This window comes from Pipistrellus hanaki (genome assembly GCF_964339955.1).
Source record: "Pipistrellus hanaki genome assembly, chromosome: 3".
Classification (NCBI taxonomy): domain Eukaryota; kingdom Metazoa; phylum Chordata; class Mammalia; order Chiroptera; family Vespertilionidae; genus Pipistrellus; species Pipistrellus hanaki.
Window position 1 is genome coordinate 184,469,317 of NC_140505.1, and position 21,349 is coordinate 184,490,665.

The following is a 21,349-nucleotide window of genomic DNA, read 5'->3' on the forward strand; positions in this document are numbered from 1 at the left end:
TATAAATACCATGCCCTCCGTCTGGGTGTCTTACATAAATATACGCACATGACCCCCCAACCCTCCCCACGCACGGGCTGCCCGCGGGGAAGGGGAGGAGAGAAGGTACAAACCATCCACCCCGCTCTGTGCTGGCCACCCAGACCCCGGCAGGAGCCCGGCCGGTCCCAGCACCCCCCAACCCCCCCAACCCCCCCAAGGAGAGGAGAAAGGACTGAGTCAGGAATGGGAGAGGCTCTCCAGTTCTGAGCTGCTTCTCCCTCGGGGGCGGGAGAGGGGGCAATAAACCAAGTATTTAAAAAAAAAAAAAAAAAAAAAGGCAGACAGGAAGACTCCGGAGTTCCAGCTAGTTACAATCAGACAACTACCAAGCCACACAACACACAGTTTTCTAACTCTCTGTCCGCCCCCCAACACCCGGACCCCCCAGCCAGGGCCCTGGTCTCTGGAGGAACATGCTAGACAGAAGGCAAAAGAGCCGAAACACATTTGGGGGTGCAACTTAAGATACTCTGACCCCCTCCCCTCTCCCCACATCTCTCACCCGAGGGAGGAGGAGGCTGCGCCCAAACCCGCAGGGAAACTAAGGCAAAGTTGGGAGGGGGCCCACCCCACTGGAGTGTGGGGGTGCTGGAGCCTGGGAATCCTCTCCCCGGAGACACCCCGGCGCACACGGAGTTTTAGGTTCCACCGAGACTCGCAAAACACGGGTTTCTCCCGAGCAGAAACGGGAGAACCCGAGCTGATAAATAACCCCCACCCCTTTCTTCTCTCCACAAAGGAACACAGACCCGGTGGCTGGGTGACTACACACCCCTCCCTCTCCGCGCCCCCCCCCCCAGGCGCCCCGTCCCACCTCCGGGAGCAGCAGCCTCGCTGACCCCCCAGGCCCGGAGCACCCAGCCAGGGAGGGGGCGCTGCTGACGGTCCGGCCAAACAGGCAGGAGCCCCGGGTCTGACGGAGCAGCTCGAAAGAGCAGTATCGGTGCCCCCCGCACCCCAGGCCCGGACCCCCTCCCTCCGGGTCCCCAAATCACAGCCTGGGGTGGCCGCAGAGGGCTGGCTGCACCCTTAAAGGGTCCCCGCTGGGGGAGGGGGAGGCGGGCAGGACTGGGGGGCCTCGCCCCATCCCCCCTAGAGCCAGCAAAATAATGGTGTGCCCCCCCCCCTCCGCGCTCGGCCTCAGCGGCGCCTTTGTCCTCGCGGCCGGGCGGCCGGCCGGGCGGCGCCCCCTCCCCCCGGCCCCGGGCGCAGCGCGCGTCCCCTCCCTCCCTCCCGCTCGCGCAAACACAAAGAGGCGGGGGGAGCCCCGTTTCCCCCGGGTTTGCGCCCCTCCGCGAGCCCCGGGCCCCCCAATATTTACCCCGCCGGGAGGGCGCCGGTGCCGGGCCGCTGCTCGGGGGGCCGCCGCGGGCGGGAGCGGCCCGCCGGGCCGGATGCGGGAGGATTCGCGGGGCCGCCCGGCCGCCAGCCTCTCCGCCGCCGCCGCCGCTCGCCCCGCCGGGCTCCGCTCGGGCTCCTGCCGCCGCCGCCGCCTCCGGGCGCCCAGCCCGCCGCCCCCGCCGCCGCCGCGCTCCCGCCCCGCGCGCGCCCGCCGCTCCCATTGAGCGGGGCCCGCCCGCTGACGTCATCCCCGGCCCGCCGCGCCCCGGAGGATTTAAAGGGCCCGCGCCCTCCGCTCCCGGGAAAAGCACGGCCCCCCAGCCTTGCAGGAACGCGGCCTCCCGGGCGGGGCCGGGGAGCACACACAGGCACTGACCTCCCAAAAAAACGAGGTGGGGTGGGCCGGGGCGGAGGAGGGCGCACACAAAGCTGGGGTGTTCTAGACCCAAATCGTCTGACCCTCCGGTCCCCCGTTGGGCGCGCGCTCTCTCAGCATCACAGGCCCCTCCGCGGGCCCTGGACTCTCGCCTTACTGCACAAGGGGAATGTTCAGAGAGTTGGGGTTCACTCGACTTCCGGCTCTGAGTGCTGCAGAGACCACAGGCCCGATTGGTTCGGGGGAGAAAGATTTGACAGGACAACAAGTGGGGCCGGTGTTGCTCAGTGGTTGGGCCTCGACCTATGAACCAGGAGATCACAGTTCGATTCCCAGTCAGGGCACATGCCTGAATTGCCCATCAATGATTCCCTCTCATCATTGATGTTTCTATCTCCTTCTTGGAAATCAATTTTTAAAAATTTAAAAAAAAGAGATGGAAGGATTCTGACTAAAGGTCCAGAGAGAGCCAGGGCTCAGCCATGCTTCCCCCCCCCCACCCCCCCAAGAAAAAAATCAAAGGCAAGGACCTTTTTCTCCTCCCTCTGCCCTCTCCCAGCAGCTCAAACTGAGATGGGCACAGCAGGCTCCTTTCCCCGATCATTTCAGCAGGGACCCCACAGAGTCTTGAGCCAGGGCCCTGTGTTCTGGGCTGAGGCCTCCCTATCTGCAAATCAGGAAGGACCCCTCCTGGGGTTTGCTGGGAGGATTATTCGGGCTTCCTGCTGGCTTCCAGAGGAGCCATGGAAGCTTCCAGGGCAGAGTCATTAAAATAATGGTGTTTACACCGGGCCATGCGAAGCCCCACGTGATGACACATCCATTCACACGCACAACTGTGACCGACACACAACACGCAGAGTGTACAGCACCCCAGCCCGGAGGCGTGGCTCCTGGGAAGAGTCACTTCCGTAACAACCGCATCCTCAGAGCCCGAGGGACTTAGTCACACGCTGCCCAGGCTTAATCCCACAGACCTGGCTGTCTGAGCGGAACAGGAAGCTGGCCCAGAGAGGAGAAGGGTCTCGCCTGGGACCACACAGCGCAGCAGGATGCTCTGTTCTCCCCATGGCCCCTGGGAAGCTGGGTCTATGATGGGCTCATTTCCAAGGGCAGGAGAGTGAGGACCAGCCTCCCAGGGGAGGGCTGCAGCGGGCACTGGGCCGCCTCTGCCAGGACGGGGCGGAGGGGGTGGGAGTGGATGAGACACAGGTGTCACCAGCCAAGGGAGTGGGTTTGGCTCGGCCTGCCTGGTGGTTTTGGTTATTTCTTTCATTTTGTTAATCTATTCCCAATGTTTTAAAATGGAAAGATTTCATATGACAAGTCCCTATTCCCTACTTTTTCTCGAAGCTCTGGGAGAACAGGCAACTCTGGCCACACAAGCTGGCCTGGGCAGCAGCCGCCCCTCGGTGACAGCCCCAGGGTCCTGTCTTGTTTCCTCACAGCGTGCTTCACCCACTCGTGACCCCTTCGTCCCCGGAGGTCCCGGGTGGCCCTGTCCTGGAGGCCGCACCGGTGCCTGCCCGTTATCCCGTTTTCATCCCCGTCTCACTGACACGGACCCTGGGCCTCCGTTTCCAGCGTCAGGGATGCCAGCCCTCCCCGTGGCTGCACATTCTCCGAAAGTGAGACAGGGTGCCCAGCGGGGGCCCGAGGCAGAGAGCACCCCTGCACCCCCATCCTCACCACCCCGACCTCCCCGCCCGGGTCCTGCCTCCCAGTGACAGGCCCTTCCCCAGCACCTACTGATCCCGAGCCCCTGGCACAGGGAGAGGTGGTTATAACACCCAATCCCCTCCGACGGCAGATTAAACCCTCTGTTCTCTAAGGAGAGGGATCCCAGGCTCCCAGAGCGCTTGCCTCCGGGCCCACCGCAACCACCAGCGGCTGCGCCCTATCTTGTCACACGCTCCCCTCCCCTCCCCAGAACCACCACCCCTTCTGCGCTGAAGATCCTGGGGGGTTCCCTGGGCCAGCCAGTCTTAAGACTCACTCCTCCCTTCAAAGGCCTGCGGTCCCCACCCACTGTCTCCCTTGGAAAAAGCTCCTCCCCCTGGCCAGTGTGGCTCAGTGGTTAGTGCCCAGTCCTATGCACCGGGAGCTCCTGGGTTTGATTCCCGGTGGTCAGAGCACATACCTAGGGTGCAGGTTCCGTTTGATCCCCAGTTGCTGACTGATATTTCTCTCTTGCAAAGATGTTTTCCTCTCTCTCTCTCTCTCTCTCTCTCTCTCTTCCTCCCTCTCTAAAATATCAATTAAAAAACAATTTTTTAAACCTCTCCAACCCCTCCCCTACTTAGCTGTGTTGTGCACCCAAGTTATCCTCCTTCTTACTTCCCTCAACGACCAGAGATCCTTCCCAAGAGCTTTGCAGCTCAGCTCTAAGGAGACACAAAGCCAGCCGAGGAATTAACAGGTTCCAAAGACAAAGAAACCTCCTTACTGAGCCCCAGCAGCCTCCTGCCTGGCTCCTCTCCAGACGGGATTCTCAGTGATTCCTCTGGGAATCCACTCAGGGGTGTAGCCAGCTTGAGCCCCCCTGACCCCCACCCTGCACACCCACCCACCCACCACCCAGAAGATGCAAGCAGGCCGGGGGCCAGAGGTGCCAGTGCAGTCCCAGCTCGCTCTGGGCCCCACCCTGGGGTTCAGCTGCTCCGCACGGGGCCAGGAGTGGCAGTCCCTCAGCGCCTTTACCATCTGAAATGTACACCTGATTCCTGCCCCAGCCGGTTTGGCTCAGTGGGCAGAGCATCGGCCCTTGGATTGAAGGGTCCCAGGTTCGATTCCGGTCAGGGACATGTAACTTGGTTGCAGGTTCCCTGGCCCCGGGGTGCGTCGAGGAGGCAACAAATTGATGTTTCTTTCTCTCTCTCACTTCCACCCTCTCTTTATTTATTTTTATTTTTTAAAATATATTTTATTGAGAGGAAGGGAGAGGGATAGAGAGCCAGAAACATAGAATGAGAAAGAAAGATTATCAATCAGCTGCCTCCTGCACATCCCCCACTGGGGATGTGCCACAACCAAGGCACATGCCCTTGACTGGAATCGAACCTGGGACCCTTGAGTCCGCAGGCCGATGCTGTATCCACTGAGCCAAACCAGCTAGGGCCTACCCTCTCTTTAAAAAAAAAAATTGCCCTGAACAGTTTGGCTCAGTGGATAGAGCATCAGCCTATGGACTGAAGGGTCCCAGGTTTGATTCTGGTCAAGGGCATGTACCTTTGGTTGCATAGAAAAATATCCTTGGGGGAGGATTAACAAAAATAAACAAGTAAATTAAAATATATACCTGATTCCTTGGCACCCAGAGCACTGGGCTGGGGCCTGGAGGACAGCCGGGAATTGCTATATGATAATACGGACACCACCACTGAAGCTGTATCAGGGAGGAGGATTTCAGTCCTCCCAACGGGATCTGCACCCGAGTCCCAGCTGTGGGCATCGGGTCCTACAATCCGTCCCGGGGTGGTCCTCAGCCTCGCCTTCGCCCCGCTGTTCCCACTGCCTCGTATCTTTTCCCTCAGGCTCCTCAGGCCCGCTCCCTCCTCCCTCAGGTCGGACTCTCAGTCACCGTCATGGAGAAGCCCGCAGGGCACTGCCTCCCCTTCTCTGCCGCATTTCCCCTGGCACTTACCACACTAACGTGCTCCATGTGGCACTCATTTGATTTTTTTTTTGCGGGGGAGGTGGAGCAGGTCTGAGTCTCCCACTAGAAAGTAAGCTTCCTGAAGGCAGGCATCAGTGCTGTCTGGGGCAGCACTGTCACCAGCACCAAGGACAGGGTCTGGCACAGAGGCGGTGCTCGGCAAATATTTGCCAAGTGAGCGAATGCAAGAAATGTGAAGGGGCACCCTCCCCTCCCTCAGGTAAGTCATCAAGAGCTACCATCGTATTGAGCACCTACTGTGTGCCAGGCCCTCTGCATTAACTCCTCCAACCCTCACCTCCACCCTCCGCGGACAGTGGCCTGGCAGACCCACACCCTTAACCAGGCCACCCAGCGAGTGGAGGAGCACACAGTTCTAGACAAGCCCCCACCCCTTCCTTCAGATCCGGGCCCCTCCGCTAGAGAAGCAGTTCTGGGTTCCCGTCCGGGGCCACGAGGGCCTGTGGGGCTCCTTCACGCCACCTCCAGCATCTCACAGGCAGGGGGCCCGAGGCGGGAGCCCGCAGTGGCTAAGAAGCTGCCTTCAGCCCTAGCTGGCTCGGCTCAGTGGATAGAGCGTTGGCCAGCGGAAGGAAGAGTTCCAGGTTCGATTCCGGTCTGGGGCATGTGCCCAGGTTGCACGCTCAATCAGAAGGCAACCGATCAATGATTCTCATCATTGCTGGTTTTTTTTCTCTCTCTCTCCCACTCCCTTTCTCTCTGAAATCAATATATATATATATATATATATATATATATATATATATATATATATTTTATTTTTTTAAAGAAGCTATCTTCAAAATGCTGACTGCCACGTTTACCTGTGTGGCCTTAGGAAAGTTCTGGAAACTCTCGGAGCCTCATTGTAAATGGGGCTAATACAGAGGACCGTCCACAAAACCACGTGGCCCCGAAGAAGCCCTGGGCGAGAGCAGAAGCTGACACCACCCCTGTTCCGAGGAGCAGACGCGTGACCTGAGCCACCAGCTCCGCCTTCCAGCATCCCAGTCTCGTCTCCCGCTTCTTCCCGTCCTGCTTTCCCCGCCCCTGGAGGGCCCCCAGCAGCCCCGCTGAGGGGGGTGGGGTGAAGGCACACGGACCTGCGTGGCCCGGGCAGCCACTGCCTGGCCCACCCTCTGCTTTTCCCCGTGGCCGTGGCTCAGGAGGCCCCTGCAGACATTTCTCTGGGTTCTCCCCTCTTCCGAGAGGTGCTCCCACACCTGCCGGTCTGAAGGTGCTGCCCTGTGACACCTCCTGGCCCAGCGAGGCCCCAGCTCTGAGCCCCCAGACCCTTCCACGACGTCCCTCACCTCTGCCTGCAAGGCCACCCCCAGCAGGTCCTCCCTCGTCCTCCCTCTCCGGCGGGGACGCAGCAGGGCAGCAGGAGGCCTGGCCGGGGCCCCGAGGAACCAGGAGAACCACAGCCCCTTTGGGGGCTGGACAAGGCGCTCTCTCCAGCTCTCCGTCAGCCTCCCTGTCTGTAACTGAGGGCGCGCTGGCTGGCGAAGGCCTGTACGCTCCGCATCTGGGGTGCTCTGCTGAGGAAGATCCGGAGATCACACCCCCTGGGCTCAGAGGAAAAGGGCCCGCTCCCCGCTTCACCTCCATATTAGAACATGCGCCTTCCCATCCCCTCTGCCTCCCGGCTGTATTCCGAACCAGACCCCTCTCACGTGTGTCTTTCACTCGGCTACCACAGAGGTCTGCCGGTTGGTAAGATCACACCCACGGCTCCCTCCGGCCTCAGGGTGAAGTCCATGTTCTTTCCCACCTGCCTCTCAGACCTCATCTCGAACCTGGCATCCTACCCCAGGGCCTTTGCACTTGCTGCTCCTGTGCCTGGAATTACCTCCCCTCAGTTCTTCAGAGGCTGCCTCCACTCATGGTTCAAGTCACAACTCAAAGTCACCTCATCACAGAGATCCTCCTGACCACACAACCAACCTTCCTCCCTCCCTTTCTTCCTTCCTTCCTCCCTCCCTCCCTCCCTCCTTCCCTCCCTCCCTCCCTTCTTTCCTTCCTTTCTTCCTTCTTTTTGAGAATAAGGGAGAGGTGGAAGAGAGATAGAAGAGAGAGGTAGGCTGGAACCGGTTTGGCTCAGTGGATAGAGCGTCGGCCTGCAGACTGAAAGGTCCCAGGTTCGATTCCGGTCAAGGGCATGTGCCTTGGTTGTTGGCACATCCCCAGTGGGGGGTGTGCAGGAGGCAGCTGATCCATGATCCTCTTCATCGATGTTTCTAACTCTATCCCTCTCTCTTCCTCTCTGTAAAAAAATCAATAAAAGATATTTTAAAAAAAAAAAAAAGAGAGAGAAAAGAAAAAGAGAGAGGTAGAAGTTTGTTGTCTCAACCATCTGTGAATTCATTGGTTGGTTCTTGTATGAGCCCTGCTTGGGGAATCAAACCTGCAGCCCTGTGGTTCAGCGATGATGCTCTAACCAAGTTACTGGGTGAGGGCAGACCACATAATCTTTACTTTTTCAGTTAATCCTCACCCAAGGATATTTTTTCCATTGATTTTTTTTGAGAGTAGAAGGATGAGAGGGAATGGGAGGGAGGGAGAGAAAGAGGAAAGGAAGGAGGGAAGGAGGAGGAAGGGAGGGAGGGAGGAAGGGAGGGAAGGGAAGAAGGAGGGAGGAAGGAAGGGAGGGAGAGAGAAAGAGAGAGAGACCACTGGTTGCTTCCCATACCCGCCCTGACCAGGGCCAGGATTGAACCTGCAGCAGAGGTATGTGCCCTTGATAGGAAATCAAACCCATGACCCTTTAGTGTGCGGGCTGATGCTCCAACCACAGAGCTGACCACAATCTTAAGTGGGCCCCCTGCCCCTCTGATCCCTGTTGCTGGCTTTGCCGGCCCCATTTTCTTTATGGCACTTATTATGGGCTGAAAACATCAAGTTGTGGGGTTTTTGTTTGTTTCCATGCCCTTCCGAAGCTCCAAGAGAAAGAACTCCTCCTGTGATGCTCCTGTGGGTGTCCAGTTGGCAATGGGCGCACATAATAATTGTGCAACTAAGGAATTCTGCCTCAGGCGTGACCACGCGGGCGGCCAGGGCTTGGCACTCTCAGGCCCCTCCCCACCCTCCACTGGGTCTCACAGCGGCCCCCTGCTGGGCACAGCCTCCCTGTTTGTACCTCTGCCAACTCTCTCCGCACCTCCCTCCTTCCCTCCTGCGGGAATTCCGGGAATGCCGTTCCCAGGACACAGCACTCATTAGCTGGCCCGGAATGAAGGTGATGGCCACGGCCAATAATCCCGATTCCCACAGCCCTTCTCCACGCAGCCCCGCTGGGCGCTCATCACCTCCGGGCCACGTCACGTGTCTGTCCACAAACATCTCCCCATGGCAGCTCCTCAGGGGCCTGGGCGGTCGCCCCGGGCCCTGCTCACCAGGTGAGGAGCCTCTGGGGAAGCTGAGCAAGCGCGCACGCGCACGCACACACACACACACACACACACACACACGCGCGCACACAGATGGACTAGCAACGTTAGAGAGCATGCCAGGCGGTGAGTGCCATACACAGACCCGCCTAACCTGGGGCAGGGAGGCACCAAGGGGTGGATAACCAGGGTCTTCTCCGTTTGTTAAATATATTATAGGAAGGGGGGAGAGAGAGAGAGAGAGAGAGGGAGGAATATCAATGATAAGAGAGAATCATTGATCGGCACGTCCCACACTGGGAATCAAGCCCACAACCTGGGCATGTGCCCTGACCAGGAATCGAACCGTGACCTCCTGGTTCATAGGTTGACGCTCAACCACTGAGCCATGCCGGCCGGGCTAACCAAGGTCTTCTTAAACCTCACATGAAGCACTACACAAATGTAGCATCCGGACAGGTCCCTTATTATTGTAAGATAATAATATATTATCTTATTTTAAAAATATATTTCTATTGATTTCAGAGAGGAAGGGAGAGAGGGAGACACATCAATGATGAGAATCATGGATAAGCTGCCTCCTGCATGCTCCCACTGGGGATCAGACTATGACCTGGGATTGTGCCCTGACCAGAACTGAACCAAGACCTTTTGGATCGTAGGTGGGTGCTCAACCACTGAACCACACCGGCCGGGCCATCAAGCCCCTGCTATAGAGAAATTCGGGAGGTGCCCCTGGGGAGGGTAGGAGGAGGCAGGGCTTGAAGGTGGGCAGGTTTGGAGGGTGGCAGGCTGGGGAGGAACAGCCTGAGTGGACACTGTGGTGGGAACCTCAGACATATGGGGGTGAGGGGCCACTCTGGGGAGAGCAGTCGAATGGGACCCTGGAGGGGGCGGGGGGAGAAGGCTGAAGAGGAAGGAGGCAGCAGGTGTCCATCTCTAGCACCTGAGTGTGGGGCTGATGCACAGGATTTGCTCAGAACAGCTTTGTTTCCGAGCGGAAGGGAAGAGGGAGAGAACCAGCAGACTAGCGTTTATTGGACAGTGTGCCAGGCGCTGCCCCAGGCCCTGACCCCTGGGTCTCGTTCATTCTACACCAGCCCTCCGAGCCGGAGACCACCCACCTGCTTTACCTGTTGGAAACCGGAGGCTGAGCGAGTTTAAGAGAACATGACCTCCTGTTTATAAAGGCTCTGAGGGCTCCAGGTCACCCTTCAGATCCCAGGAGCCCCCTGCCTCGGCCTGTGCCCAGGCTGCCTCAGTCTCCCTCGGTGTGTGCCCACTGGGACTGCTCGGGGTTCTGAGGCCACACCCCGTGTGTCCCTAGGACACTGCGTCTGCTCGCTCACTCTGCAAGCATCCGAGGGATTCTGGGGACCCTGACAGGGCTGTCTCTGAAGCAGAGTCCTGTGCTCGGGAAGGTGCCTGAGGGATCCACGCAATAACAAACACACACATGCGATTACAGAACGCACGCTCAGAAGGACGCTTCCCGGACAGAGTGCCGCTGAGGTCCGCATGAGCGAGCGCCTGAGGATCCTGCAGGGGGTTCTCTTCAGAAGCAGAGAGAACTGCTCCAGCCTGCTGGGTTCAAATCTGCCCTCCGCTACTTCTGGGCCCCGTGGCCGGGGAGTTTGGAGAGCCTTCGGAAACCTCCCTTTCCACTTAGAAACGGGCGTGGCACTAACACCCCCTCAGGGGATTAGAGCAGATAACGCACCTAAAGCTATAGCCCAGAGCCTGGATGCAGTTGCAATTATCACTAACCCCGCCGATAATCCAGCGATAATCCAGCCACCGGGATCGGAGCTAAGGCCTGGCCCTGCGGTGGGCACTGCCCCGAGGAGGGCGGCTGCTGAGGGGACCCGAACAGATCCTGAGAAGCCAGCATCACCGCGGAGAAGGCAGAGATCACAAACCTGTGGACCCTTTTTCTGCCAGAATCCTGGGGGGCAGGAGAGGACTTCCTATATAAATTAGCTCGAGTAACCCTCACCACACCTGGGCAGTAGCTGCATGTGGCCATTTCCCAGATGTGACACCGAGGCTCCGAGGGCAGAGGGCTCTCCCGGGGTCCCGGGGACCGAGGCAGGGCCCGGGGTGAGCCGGAGCCCCTGTGCTTCCTGCGACGCCTCCCTGTCTCCGGTCTTCACCCCCGAATCCTTCCTCCGAGTGTTTAGCATGGTACCCATCCCTCAAATTAACATTAGGCAGCCATTAAAAATAATAATTACACACGCACAAGTGACTAAGAACAACACGAGAAAATGCTTATGACACCATCGTCCGGGGGGGAAAGCAAGACCCAAAAGTTGTAAATAAAGTACAATCGGTTTATATCCAAAGGGTTGTGCCGAGAAAAGACTGAAATGCACCCAACATGCATAGCGGGCCTCTCTGTGGGTCAGGACCCGGATGCTCTTTCCCACTTTTCTCCATTTACCGGCCGGTAACTTCGACAACGAAGAGCCATCACGTCCCAATAGTAAACACACTTGTGGCTGCGCTGTCAGCCTGCTCTTCTCTTCCTCTTCCACTCCCCCCCGCCGTCAAACCCCCCAAAGCCCGTGCTCCCAGGACCAGAACCAGGAGCCCCCACAGGAGTTTGGGGAGCACCCAGCGCCTCCCAGACCCACGCAGCCCGTCTCTGCGGCCAGCCTGCCCCCCTCTCCGCGGAGGGAGGCCCCCACCCTGGGCCTCCTCCCGGACCCCGCGCGGGGCTCCCGCCGATGCTCACCTGGCTCTCCAGCCGACCGCCGACCGCCGACCGCCGACCTCCGACCTCCGATCTCCGACCTCGGAGCAGGAGCGCGCGCCTCGCCCTCCGGTGCCGACTCCGCCGGGACGCCGCGCGCCGGGGAGGAAACCCGCCGAGGGGCGGGGCAGTGACGTCACCTCCCAGTCACGCCCCCGACCAGGCCACGCCCCCTTCCTGGCCCCGGGGCTCGTGGCTCTCGTGCCTGCGGGGTGAGGTGCGGGGACGCTTACCCTGTGCGCGCGCCCCCCGTGGGCCGGGCCGCGCCTGCCAGAGGGGCCTCCGGGGCAGCGCTGGGGGGGTCCCCCCGAGGGGGGCCCTCTCTTCCAGAGCCTGGGCCCCTCTGAGGAGCCGCGAGAGAGCGGGAATCCCACCCACACCGACCGCCACCCCACCCCCCACCCCCCACCTCCCACCCCGACCCCACCCCTCACCTCCCACCTCCCACCTCCCACCTCCCACCTCCCACCTCCCACCCCCGACCCCCACCTCCCACCCCCCACCTCCCACCCCGACCCCACCCCCCCAACCCCACCCCCCACCTCCCACCCCGACCCCACCTCCCACCCCCCACCTCCCACCCCGACCCCACCCCCCCAACCCCACCCCCCACCTCCCACCCCGACCCCACCTCCCACCCCCCACCTCCCACCCCGACCCCACCCCCCCAACCCCACCCCCCACCTCCCACCCCGACCCCACCTCCCACCCCCCACCTCCCACCCCCGACCCCCACCTCCCACCCCGACCCCACCCCTCACCCCCCACCCCCACCTCCCACTCCGAGCCCCGCTCCAGCCCAGGTTAGAAGTTGCAGCCTCCCGTCACCTGGGTGAGGAGTGACGCCGGCGGGACCCGGAGCTCTGCTTCTCCCAGTGGCTGCTTGTCCGGATAGACCTCCCCCTCCAGCTCGGGAAACGGGGGGTGGGGGGCCAGTGCCCAGAGGTGCGGCCCCCGCCGGGGGGTGGAGAAAGTTGCCCTGGCACCTGACGCCCACGGTCAGGAAACCGTTCCCACCTCTGGAAGATCTGAGATGGTTTCTGTTCAGCCAAGTTCTGTGCTGAGACAGCCAGCCTGCGGGTGGTGGAGAAGCAACAACCAAGTGGCTGAGCGTCGCCCTGTGAACCAGGAGATCGCAGTTCGATGGTTCGATTCCTGTCAGGACACATGCCCAGGGTGCCCGCTCCGTCCCCAGTGGGGGACATGCAGGAGACGTCCCATCAATGATTCTCTCTCATCATTAATGTCTCTCTCCCTCTTCCTCTGAGATAAATAAAAATGTTTTTTAAAATAAGATAAAAGAAAGGGCATCATTTCTTTGAAAAGGCCATTAGATTGCACCTAGCCATGAGCTTTATAAATATGCTGGCCATTGGAACCTGGAATTCCATTCTGGACATCGATTGGAAGGAAGTAATTCAGATTAGGTGCTCATTGCGGAGGTCTTCATAACAGCGAATCTGGAATTAGTCTAAGAGTTAACACCTGAGGGAGGGAGGGAGGGAGGGAAGAAGGGAGGGAGAAGGGTGGGGGGAACTGGGGGTGGGGTGGGGTGGTGAAGGGCACACACAATGGAATATTATGCAACCGTTTAAAAGCTGTGTTTGCAAACAGCTTAGAATAACATGCGGAAGTCTGTTAAAATAGTAAGAGGATAAAAGCAGGATATAAATGTGTGGTGACAGCAGGGTTACAGTTGTATTTAAAAGTAAAACAATTTACCTGAAATTTTTAATGCATTTATTGGGGTGACATTGGGTAATAAACGTATATGTTTCAAGTGTACAATTTTTTTAATTTTTTTTTATTGATTTCAGAAAGGAAGGGGGAGGGAGATATAGAAACATCAATGATGGCCCTGACTCGTTTGGCTCAGAGGATAGAGCGTCAACCTGTGGACTGAGAGGTCCCGGGTTCGATTCCAGTCAAGGGCATGTACCTTGGTTGCGGGCACATCCCCAATAAAAGGTGTGCAAGAGGCAGTTGATCGATGTTTCTAGCTCTCTATCCCTCTCCTTTCCTTTCTGTAAAAAATCAATAAAATATATCTGAAAATAAAAATAAAGATAAATAATAGTAAAAAGAAAGAAAATATTGTATATACTCATCAGGAATTTGCAAAATGTATCAACATTTTCCATTCTTGTTTTATCCATCACCCCACATACATTTTTAAAAAGGAAATTCCAGCCAAGACCGGTTTGGCTCAACGGATAGAGGCCGTTGGGGACTGAAGGGTCCCGGGTTCGATTCCGGTCAAGGGCATGTACCTTGGTTGTGGGCATGTCCCCTGTAGGGGGTGTGCAAGAGGCAGCTGATCGATGACTCTCTCTCATTGATGTTTCTAACTCTCTCTCTCTTCCTCTCTCTACAAAATCAATAAAATGTATTTAAAAATAAATAAATAAATAAAATAAAAAGGAAATTCCAGAGACCATGTCATTTCACTTATAAATACCTCAGTAATTGTCTCTAACAGCTAAGGACTTTGTTAACAAATAAAAAACACACACACAATACCATTTTTACACATAGCAAAAGTAACACCATCTCTTTCATTCAATCACTTCATATGCAGTCCATGTTCAAATTTCCCTAATTTGTTCCCAAAATGTACTTTTATAATTGGTTTGTTTAAATCAGTATCCACCCAAGGCCTACATATTATATCTGGTGATATATTGTTTAATTTCTCTCTCTTCATTGAGATATAATGCACAGACCATAAAATCCACCGTGTTAAAGTGTACAATTCTGGGGCTTTTAGTAGATTCCCAAGGTTCATTACCGTTACCACCATCTAATCCCCTTACACTTTATCACCCAAAAACGAAACCCCAAGCCTACTAGGAGTCACTCCCCATTTCTGCCCTCCCCCAGCCCCCGTGCCCACTAATCCGAGTTTGTCTTTTGCCTATTCTAGCTGTTTCATATAAATGGAATCATAAAACGTGTGACCTCTGTGTCTGGCTTCATGCAGCCTGTTTCCCAAGCTTAGCATGTGGTGGCATGTACCAGCGCTTCATTCCTTTCCGTGGCTGAATAATATTCCAGGCTGAGTTTCCCACAGTCTCAGGTTGGTGGACTACATCCCTGTTGTGTCTTTTAAAAAATAAATTTTATTTTTTTATTTTTTTATTTTTAAAAATATGTTTTATTGATTTTTTTACAGAGAGGAAGGGAGAGAGATAGAGAGCCAGAAATGTCGATGAGAGAGAAACATCGACCAGTTGCCTCTTGCATCCCCCCTACTGGGGATGTGCCCACAACCAAGGTACATGCCCTTGACCGGAATCGAACCCGGGACCCTTCAGTCCGCAGACCGATGCTCTACCACTGAGCCAAACCGGTTTGGGCTAAAAAATAAATTTTATATATTATTTATTTATTATTGATTTCAGAGAGGAAGAGAGAGGGACAGAGAGATAAAACATTCATGATGAGAGTGAATCATGGATTGGCTGCCTCCTGCAAGCCCCCTACTGGGGACCGAGCCTGCAGCCTGGGCGTGTGCCCTTAACTGGAATCGAACCCTTTAGTCCCAAGGTCAATGCTCTATCCACTGAGCCAAACCAGCCAGGGCCCTGTTGTGTCTTTTAGCATGCTCCATTATCCCCCAAATTTCCTAGAAACTGGCGATTAGACTCAGACTCTAGAAGCTGGAGGCTTGATTTGGACTCAATTATTTTATTAAGCCTGGCTCATAGACGACGCTGTGGCCGGCCGTGCCTCAGACAGGACCACAGGGTGGCTGCTCCATGTCTGAGGGAGGCTCAGGGCATCAGTGGCTCTGGGTGTGAGCCTCCTCCTTCCCTTTCAAAGCTCCCCATCAACATGGCCCCAGTGGTTTTAGCAGCCACTGCTGGTCATGGGCCGGGTCTGTCTCACCCTAAAGCCTTTAGAGAAGGAAGCAGGTGGGAAGAAGAGAAGTGGCCCAGCCCGCGAGGCTCGGTGGCTGCGTGTCAGCCTATGAACCAGGAGGTCACGGTTTGTTCCCAGTCGGGGCACAGGCCCCAGGTGCGGGCTTGATCACCCCCAGTGTGGGGCGTGCAGGAGGCAGCCGATCCATGATTCTCTCTCATCATTGATGTTTCTATCTTTCTATCTCTCTCTCTCCTCCATTCTTCTCTGAAATCAATAAGAAATATATATTTTTTTTAAAGAGAGAGAAGCCAAAACTGGTTTGGCTCAGTGGATAGAGCATCAGCCTGCGGACTGAAGGGTCCCAGGTTTGATTCCAGCCAAGGGCACATGCCTGGCTTGCGGGCACATTCCCAATGGGGGGTGTGCAGGAGGCAGCTGATTGATGCTTCTCTCTTATTGTTGATGTTTCTATCTTTCTCTCTCCCTCTCCCTTCCTCTCTGAAATCAATAAGAAACATTTTTTTTAAAAAGAGAGAGAAGTGATGTGTCCAAAGTCACAGGATTCGCACCGTACTACGGTGTACTTAATAGCTGCCACGTATCAGCCTTGCTGTGTGCCTCACACCATGCTAAGTGTTTTTGTGAACTGGCTCATCGCATTGAATCCTCTCAGCGGCCCTTTATTGGCTTTACATCTTGACCTTCCTTTTTCTTTTTTCTTTTTTAAATATATTTTATTGATATTTTACAGAGAGGAAGGGAGAGGGATAGAGAGCTAGAAACATTGATGAGAGAGAAACATCAACCAGCTGCCTCTTGCACACCACCTACTGGGGATGTGCCCGCAACCAAGGTACATGCCCTTGACTGGAATCAAACCTGGGACCTCCCAGTCCGCAGGCCAACGCTCTATCCACTGAGCCAAACCGATTTCGGCGGGAAGACATTGTTCTTGCTCCGTCAGTACAGAGATGGATGAAGGGACGAGGACCACGGAGAGGAGGAGGTGGAGGCACAGACGCCGGCCCTGAGGGGGCCTCCCCGGCCGTGGCCTCTCGTCCGTGTAGGAGTTTGCCCGGGGAGTAAAGGCAGAGGCATGAACCTCCTTGTGAACAAGGCCTGAGTGTGGCGTGAGCTGCAGCCAAAGACTCCACGCCTCACCGGGACAGACTCCCACAAATGTCTGCCCCGGGGAAGGAGGAAGAGGAGGGTGTGGCCTGGCCCGTCGCATGCTGAGAGTATGCAGGCACATTGCAATGAGGCGTGCCGGGAGCTCTGGACTAGGAGTCTGAGGGTGAGGACTCCATGGGCTGTGAGAGGCCTGGATACTGTGCCCGGGTGTGGTCCCTGCCCTCAAAGGCCTGAGGAAAAAATGACGGAGATGGACCTGCAGGACATCAGCTCCTTCCCCAGAAAGGAGAAGGCACCAGTCCAGGCCCTCAGCTCCAGCCCGCAGATTCTGACAGAGGGTTCCCCTCAGACACTGGACCTCTGAGTAATACTGGTTCAAAGTGCCCATGATAATATATATGCATTTGCTCCTGTGTGCATAGAATTCCTCTGAATAACAATATTTGTAAAGCATGCTTTTAATATATAAAGAACCCCTAGAAACTAATAAGAAAAATACCAACAATATAATCCTATATAATAAAGCCCTAAAATGCAAATCAACCGAACTGCAGAATGACAAGTCACTATGACGTGAACTGACCGGCAGGGGGCAGACGCTCAACTCAGGAGCTGCCCCCTGATGGTCAGTGTGCTCCCACAGGGAGAGCGCCTCTCAGCCAGAAGCCAGGTTTATGGCTGGTGAGCACAATGGCGTTGGTGGGAGCCTAAGGACCCATTGGGGGATGTCCGACTGTTGGCTTAGGCCTGATCCCCATGGGCAAAGGCAGGGCTGAGGGACCCCCCAGAATCCCCCAGTGCAGGAATGTCGTGCATCAGGCCTCTAGTATAGAAATGTCTGAGAATGTGAACAGACTGTTCCCAGAAAACTCAGGTAAAGGTGGTAGTGAGCCAGGACGCAGGAGAGGACATGGGTGGCGGGGCTAAGGCTCGGAGGGAGATTGTTACTCTACCTGAGCCTGGTAACTTTTGAATACTGACCCTCCTGAAAATATGTCTATTCCAAAAGTTATCTTGGATTAAAAGTGAAGGGTCTGTATCACAGAGTTGCAGGTTCCTCTCCTGTAAGGCTCCAGGGGAAGGGGCGTGGGGTGGGGAGGAGGTGTCCTCTGGGAGGGCACCAACCTCGGTTTCCTGATTAATCCTCACAGCCGCCTCCCCGTCTTCCAGATGTGGGCACTGAGGCTCAGAGCTGGAGAATGCCACACTGAGGGCATGGGCTGGGTGGAGGGGCAGCCGGGGACCAGGTCACGCATGGCTCCTGGCCCTCCCACCGGCCTGGCACACGGCGCCACCCTGGCTGGCCAGCAGGTGGGACAGACTTCTCACCCAACTGGCACCTGACATTCCTCCTGGACTTGCTGGTCATTTGACCAAATGACCAGCCTGAATTACACTTTATAAAAAGAGAGAAATAGAGAAAGAGAAAGAAGAAAAAAAGGAAGAGAAAGAAAGAAAGAAAGGAAGGAAGAAAGAAAGAGGGAGGGAGGGAGGGAGGGAGGGAGAGAAAGAAAATCAAGGATAAGCCGACTGAAGGAGCGGTCATGGGCAGGCCTACTGGGCTGGATTATCAGGGACTCGCCTCAGCCGGCCCGCCCACTGGGTTCTGTGGGAGTTTAGATGCAGCAGGCGGAGGGACTCCTGGCTTTTTGAATGAACAGGCCTGGACGTGGAAAGAAATTCAATGAGGTGATCCTCTGACTAAATTCACAGGATGGCTTTCTGGTTGAATTGTGGCAGTTTCTTTCCAGACCGAATTTGCCTCTGAAGCTTCCGAGACCTTAGCAGAGATTCTGGGGGAGACGGAGGCTCCTTCCGTTCCAGCTTTGCTCTGAGCAGCTGCTGCTCCCAGGTCCAGTCCTGGGCCCCCTTCCCCTGGCACCCCCACCCCACCCCTCCCCACAGCAGCCAGGCCGCCTCCTGGCTCACACGGCAGAGGCGCAGGGTTTGCGCCCACCTGTCTGTGGAGGCACAGGCCCCGGTGCCGGGCGCAGGTCTCGGCCCAGCACAGGGCTGCTGGCCTGGCAGGACGAGCCATTTAGCCCATTGACTGACCCCCCCCCCCCCCCCCCCCCGCCGGCTTCTGACTCCAAGGCCAGGACAAGCCTCCCTCCCTCTGCGGGGACCTTCGGCTCCGTTCTGCGTTCTGCGGGGAGGGGTTTCTGACCGGCCCCGGGGGACCCCCCCGTCCTTCCGAACCCCACTCCCCTTCCTGCCTGCCTCTCTCTGCTAATGGGGTCTCCCAGGTGCACCGGCCTTCACCGTTTCTGAGCTCCCCACCCTCAGAGCAGAGCAGCCCATTAGGGCGGGCTCTCTCCCTCCTTTTCAGCTGGTGTTCAGGGGCTCAGAGAGTCAGGGCCTGGCCGAGCACCGCACAGCCGGTGGGAAGGGGATGCCGGGTCCCCAGGCTCCCGGAGGGTACAGGAGGTGTGCGGGGTGGTGAAGAGATTTTTTTTTGGGGGGGGGGGTAGGGGAAGGTGGGTCCTCCCTTGCTTGAAGGGCAGAGGGCAGAGGGCTGGGAGGGTCTAGGGTGGCGGGCACAGGCCTGAGCTGTGAGACGGGGAGCGGAAGGCCAGGGAGATTCCTCAGAGTCCTGGGCGGTGAGGCTGGCCGCCGTGGGAGGCGGAAATGGACGGGCACTCGCTCATCGGACCGGCAGCCGGCAGCAGGGGAGGGCGGCTCAGAGTCAGGGGGGTGAAGGGGGGGGCGCCCGGCCCTGCTCTCAGGGGGGCGGGGGCGGGGAGAGGAGGGGCGGGGCGGCAGCTGGCCCTCACCTGGCAGGAGGAGGGGCGGAGGCCCGGGAGGATGGCCGCAGGCACTGAGGGAGGAGGGGGCGGAGGCCTGGCAGGAAATGCCCGCTCTGTTAGCCGGCAGGCAGTCGTGAGCGCCCGCTGGGCGCTGGCCCTGGGCTGGGCGCTGCACGCCTGCCCGGGGAGCCTCAGGCCCGCGGGAGCTGGGCTCAGCATCCTCTCCAGCCGCCGGAGAACCCAGGAGGAGAGGCCAGTGATTTGTTCAAGGTCACAGGGCTGATGAGAGGCAGGGAGGCTCCCGGATCGGCCCTTCACCCCGCAGAGGGTCACCCACCCACCAGGCGGGGACGGGGCCCCGGGCGCGGAAAGGGGCCGCTGGCAGAGCGCAGACTGCTGCTTCCTGCTGTCTCCCTAGGCCACATGTGTCAAACACACGGCCCGCGGGCCAAATCCAGCCCGCCAGGCCTTGCAATGTGGCCCGCACCGCGCTGTCATCACTGCACTCCGCTGTCAGTTTTATGACATTGTCAGTTTATGAGTGTTCAGTAAACCATTCGGCCCGCGATTTAGGCTGGATTTTAGATTTTGGCCCCTTCTCTGATTGAGTTCGACACCCCTACCCTAGGCAGAGGGTGAGCACACTGAGGTAGGAACCCTCCTACCTCACTCACGACTTCTCTGGGCCTCAGTTTCCCCCTTTGTAAGACGGGGGAAGAGCCCTCGCCAGTTGGCTCAGTGGATAGAGCGTCGGCCTGCAGACCCAAAGGTCCCGGGTTCGATTCCGGCCAAGGGCACATACCTCAGTTGCAGGCTCTTCCCTGGCCCAGGCCCTGGTCAGGGCTCTTGCTGGAGGACCCAATCGACGTGTTCCTCTCACATCGATGTTTCTCTCCGTCTCTCCCTCTCTCTGCCACTTTCCCTAGAAATCCATGGGGAAATATCCTCCGTGAGAATTAACAAACACACACACACACAAACCAACAACAAAAGGTGGGGAGCGATGCTTTGAAGCCTGATGCTCAGCAGGTGCTCAGCAAAGTGGGGTTCCTCCCCGCCCTGCACCCCCAGGAGCTCAGGGACACAGAGCAGGGCTTCCCTCAGCCCCTTCCAGGCCCAGCCGGCGCTCAGAGCTGGCGTGCCGGGCCACAGGTGCCCTGAGAGAGGAAATGCTTTGAACTCCTTGTGTGTGATGCGGGCTGACGCGGACGGAGGATGGCGGTGATGAAGAGAGCAGTGTGACCACAGGTGGTGGTGGAGCTGAGGGAGGTGACGAAGCTCTGTCCCCGCCCTGACATTCCAGAGGCCCCGGCAGGAGCATGGCTCTGGGCGTGTGTGTGTGAGCGTGTGTGTGTGTGTGTGTGTGTGTGTGTGTGTGTGTGTGAGCGTGTGTGTGTGTGTGTGTGTGTGTGTGTGAGCGTGTGTGTGTGTGAGCGTGTGTATGTGTGTGAGTGTATGTGTGTGAGCGTGTGAGTGTGTGTGAGCGTGTGTGTGTGAGCGTGTGTGTGTGTGTGTGTGTGTGTGTGTGTGTGAGCGTGTGCGCGCACCCAGGACACTCCGCTGTAAGAATGCTGGCCTTGGCTGTCCCCGGCAGCCCCACCCACAGGTCATGGCCCCTGATGCCTCCCTCTCCCTGCCCCTCCTGCTCTGACACAGCATGTCCCTGGGACCAATGCCCAGGAGGCCACCTTTCCTAGAAGGCTGTGACCCAAGCCCAGAGCGGGGAGCCCCTGCCTGAGGCCTCACAGCACGTCTGGACCCGCTACCAGCCCCACCTGCTCCTGCTGAGCCCGGAGGAGGGAATCCTCTGAACTGCCTGACTATGTGCGGGTGACGATGAAGAGAACAGTGTGAAGGCTGCTTTACGCCAATCCCTCAGCAGGGTAGACTTCGCCTGAGCCCCTACTGTGTGCTGGCACCTGCGGCCCTACTGTGTGCTGGCACCAACCCCTCAGCAGGGTAGACTTCGCCTGAGCTCCTTCTGTGTGCTGGCACCCGAGCCCCTACTGTGTGCTGGCACCAACCCCTCAGCAGGGTAGACTTCGCCTG

At 57.6% G+C, this 21,349-nt stretch overlaps 1 protein-coding gene across 6 annotated transcripts in view; it reads right to left on the reverse strand.

Annotated features, from left to right (window-relative positions):
* The window catches only part of LOC311619401 (casein kinase I), a 34,207-nt gene extending 22,530 nt beyond the window's left edge, over positions 1-11,677 (reverse strand). For 2 of the 6 annotated variants that reach the window (XM_084877680.1, XM_084877685.1), the window contains exon 1: positions 1,364-1,573. The gene's annotated coding sequence lies outside the window, so the exon portion shown is untranslated. Of the gene's footprint in view, positions 1-856; positions 876-1,363; positions 1,574-11,540 lie in introns of those variants that run through there. The other 4 variants (XM_084877684.1, XM_084877681.1, XM_084877683.1 and 1 more) reach the window with 4 other exon arrangements.
* Between the last annotated feature and the right edge of the window lie 9,672 nt (positions 11,678-21,349).